A 4,338-nucleotide genomic window follows, 5' to 3' on the forward strand; every position below is an offset into this window, starting at 1 on the left:
TGGTCAGAAAATGGTTGGAATCAGTGGGAGGTATAAGCAGGACCATGATCAGTTTTAATTTCCTGTGGAACAGGGGAGGTGGAAAAGGCTAAAAAGGAACGTTTTATAGCATCTTTTGATTTTTCAGCAGCATGGGCAGGGGCAGAAATCGCAGCGTTGTCGGTGTGGATTGAGACGGGGATGTATTTTAGTCTCCCAAAAGGGGCTTGGTGTGTGATGTGTGATTGCCCGATCTGGAGAGTCTTTAGTCCTCTTGGATTGAGTGCAGCTCTGACAGAAGCAAAGGCACGTTGCTGACAATTTGGGCAGGTGGCTGCCATGAATCTTGCCTGATCTTGGGTAATTTTAAAGATGCTGAGCGGTGCAGGAATGTTTTGATGGTAGAAGTGGTGGCGGATCCTAGCCTGTTGAAAAACATTCCGTGGGGAAGTTTGGACAACCCTTGCTGGGGCATCTGCTGTAGCATTGCCTACTATAAATGCAGGAAGGGTGGTATGAGACCTTGTGTGCATGATATAGTGTGGGTGTTGTCTGTGGGACAGAAGAGAAATGAAAGGGGAAAGCAAATGCTCTAGTTGGGGTTAGAAATGTCTTTGAAAATGGAATTTTCGGCCCGCTGCACTAGGTCATAGACATGTGCCGAATCAGTGATCAAAGGAAGAGGTTCTTTGAAAGTGGAGAAGGTCCTAAGGACTGCAGTCAATTCAGCAATTTGGGCAGGGTGAGGATGCCCTGGCTTGGCTTTTGTCTCTTGAGCAATGCGGAGCCAGGGCAGTGCAGAGCAGGGTGGGAAGCAGAGCCCGGAGCCTTTGGAGGCTGCAAGCCTTAAACATCAGCCCCTGCAGCAGCCCAGATGCAGGTGCCACAGTTGCCAAGGCTGTCAAGGCCTTGAGAGCGGGCAGGTGGATTTTGCATCCCTGTGGGCTGATGGCGGCTCTGGAGCCAGGAGTGGCTGTGGCTGCAGCAGGAAGGGTGGCTGAAAGTTTCCTGCCTTGCTTTGGTGGCATGGCTGCAGGGGCCAGTGCAGTGAGAGCCCCCTCTGTGCTGGTGACAGCTCAGCTCTTGGGGACGCGGCTGTGCCCCAGCCCAGGAGCAGCAGCAGTGGCCAGCGGCAGCAGTGGTGTCAGTGGGACCCCCTGTGCACAGGGAGCCCCAGCCGCGGGGTGGCCGTGGCAGCAGCCCCAGGGAGCTCCAGCCCCGGGATCCCGGAGCAAGTGGAAATCCCAACTGTGCAAACGCTGCCTGTGCCTCTTGGGTTTTCTTTGGTTGAGGGGATTTCGAGGTACGTTAGAAGTCTCTTTTTCTCTAACTTAGCTGTCGAAGGAAGAGTTGAGAAGTATGTGCTTCACTCTCTTAAGGTTGATTTTTACATTTTGTCTAAAACATTTTTTTGCTGGCCTGCTGAGGTTTGTTCAGCAGGTCAGCTTAAGGTACTCTTTTTGCCTCTTGGGTTGGTGTTATCTTTTATATTAAAACCTGACTATACTATGTTTACAAGAATGTTTTAATAGCTATTACTTAAGTTAGATAGTGACTTTCTACTTGAAACCAATATGTGAATGGTAATATCGTCTTTCATATGGATGCTAGCGAGAAGAAAGAGGAAGGACTGGGTACACCCAAATTTTTCTATCTATGTAGATAATACCAAACTCTTTCGTACAAGGTTCAAAACCTCTGTCTACAGTGCTCTAAATGTTTTCCGTTCACTTTGTGATTACTATTACTAGACTATCTAAATTGTTGTGACTTTTAATTCTTGACATAAAGGTGGTCACATGCTTTATGGGTTAAATTCAAAGGCCCAGGGGTCTTTGGCTACATGCCAGGGTCTCTGAACCCCCTGCCAGGGATTTAAAGCCCCCTGGCTGGGGCTGGAATCATTTAGGATGGTCAGGGGGAGGTCCGGGGTTCTGACAGTGCCCAAAGGAATGAGAAAGAGAAGTGAAGTTTTATAAAGAATCATTATTTATTTGCTGAACATCGGCAAACACGAGGATTTACAGAACACATTTCATTACAACAATCCTCATAACAACAACAACAACAATCTACTGTACATATTTCCATGGGATCCTATGGAGTAACAATCTTCAAAACATATTTACAAAGAACTACTAACCTAAGAACATATTTACAAAAATATCCTAACTTTTCAAACATATATACACCGCCGTAATATCTACAGCCATCATCTGCATCAGTCCTGGAAGGAAGAAAGAAGCAAAGCTGGAGTCAGCTGCCAGCACTGGGCCCAGCTGGGCCCCAGGAGCTGGGACAGGGCTGGCAGGGCTGGTGTGGCCCCAGGCAAGTGCAGGGCAGGCCAGGGCTGGTGCTTGTGGCAGCACAATCCAGGCCCCCTGCGGGCAGCGTGTCCCTGAGCGGGGCCATCCAGCCCAGCCCCAGCCTGGCGTCAGGGCAGCCACTGTGTCTGTGGGCAGGGCATGGGGAGCATCTGCCTGTCTTACTTGTGGGGCTCCATCTTCATCCAAGGACCATGGGCTCCTCCTCATCCTTCTCATCCACTTCCATCGCCTCGATGTCATCCTCCTCATCAACTTCCATCTCCTCAACCTGGTCTTCCACGTCCACCTCCATCATCTCTTCCTCATTCAGCACCATGTCCACTTCCATCGCCACCACAGTGTCTCTGTTAGTCTGCAAGAGACAGCACAATCTCACAGTGGGGTTCCTGTCCCACACCATCCATTCCCACATGGCTGCAGCCTGCTCAAGCAGGCTGCCTCCTCCCTGGAATGGCACAGTACCTCCACTGGCGCAGCAGTGCTCATCCTGCTAGGGTTGGTGCTCCAGAGCAGGCAGCAGGAAAAGCCCAGGCAGCAGCAGCAACAGCTGAGTGCTGACGGGCAGAGCGCAGAGCGAGCGCCAACTGAGCGCTGGCAGCAGGCAGAGTGTCTGCTGTGGTGGTTTCCAGGTGCTGGACGTTCCACCTGGAACACTGTGGGAGCTGTGATGTCACAGAAGTTTCAGGGCCGCTCCACACTGGGAGGTGGGCATGGTGGAATGATGAAATCCTTGAATGGTTTGGCCTGGAAGGGACCCTAAAGATCATCTGGTTGCAAGCTGAGCAGCCTCCCAGCACAGCAGGTTGCTGCGGCCCCTGTCCAAGCTGGCCTTGGATGTTGATGGGCATGGGGTATGCACAGCCTCTCTGCGCTGGTCCCTGTGTCAGGGACAAGCACCCTGACAGGAAAGAACTTCTTGCCATCATGGAATGGATTCCAGCTCTTGCAGTTTCATCCCATTCCCCCTTGTTCTGTGACTTCAGTTGCTGACAAAGAGTCCTCTCCCACTTCCCTGTGGGTCAGGCTGTTCCTGCAGGGTCACACATGTGGCTGAAGCTGCAGCCAGGAGAGAGAGAAGCCAAGCTGGCAGAGAGAGGAAATGGGGAAAGTGACATGAGAGATGAGAGGAGAAGGAAAAAGTAGAGTCATGCAAGGCATTGGGTTGGGTGGGCTGTGGCATTCATGCCTTTTATTAGAGGCCAGGTTCTCTGGTGCACTCAATGACTGTGTGATTGCGGCGTGTCCACAGTGAGCCCGTGTGAGCGAGCTGCACTCCCAGAGGCCGGAGCACACTTGCTTCAAGTGCTGATGAATGAGGCCAGAGATGGGTCTTTGTGTGGAACTCCAAACGCTGTGCATTGCCATGAAGAGGGTCCAGGGCCAGAGAGAAAATGAGGCTGGGGTCTGAGGGTTTCATTCGGGGGGGAGAAGGGGTGAAGCCAGGACCAGCAGGGGAGAAGAGAGAGGAGAACATTCTCTGGAGAGTAGATATAAGGAAAAAATGGCAGTTGAAGTGGGTGATAGCAACAAAACCTGCGGATTGCAAGAGGCTGCAAGTGGCCATGGGTGAGAGCCTTGCATTCAGAGGGGTTTCTCTGTTTCACCTTGGTCCCCTTTGCCCTAAGGTATTACAGTTGCAATGAGATGATGTCACAGAAGGGGCCTCCACAAGTGCTCCCTTTTTGTTTTCAAGAATGAAGGCTTCTGCCATGGACTTTTGCAAGCGTTGAGCAAAACTGGATAGAATAACCAAGACAATGAATACAAGAAACAAAGCCCACAAAACAGTCTTGACTAAATCACAGAATCACAGAAACATGAGTTTGGAAGAGACCCCTAAGATCATCAAGTCCAACCTATGCCCTAACATCTCAACTAGACTATAGCACCAAGTGGCATGTCCAGTCTTTTTTTAAACACATCCAGTGATGGTGATTCCACCACCTCCCTGGGAAGACAGTTCCAGTGCTTTATTATTCTTTCAGTGAAAATTTTTTTCCTAATATCTAACCTATACCTTCCCTGACGTAGC

At 50.6% G+C, this 4,338-nt stretch overlaps 1 long non-coding RNA gene across 1 annotated transcript; it reads right to left on the reverse strand.

Moving 5' to 3' along the window:
- Positions 1-1,990: 1,990 nt before the first annotated feature.
- LOC135293131 (uncharacterized) lies at positions 1,991-2,871 on the reverse strand. Its single transcript, XR_010355264.1, has 3 exons — positions 2,769-2,871; positions 2,469-2,658; positions 1,991-2,206 (listed from the first exon to the last, which is right to left on the reverse strand). It is a non-coding gene; the product is annotated as an uncharacterized LOC135293131 (long non-coding RNA).
- Between the last annotated feature and the right edge of the window lie 1,467 nt (positions 2,872-4,338).

The sequence above is a fragment of the Passer domesticus genome, unplaced genomic scaffold (genome assembly GCF_036417665.1).
Source record: "Passer domesticus isolate bPasDom1 unplaced genomic scaffold, bPasDom1.hap1 HAP1_SCAFFOLD_79, whole genome shotgun sequence".
NCBI classification, from domain to species: domain Eukaryota; kingdom Metazoa; phylum Chordata; class Aves; order Passeriformes; family Passeridae; genus Passer; species Passer domesticus.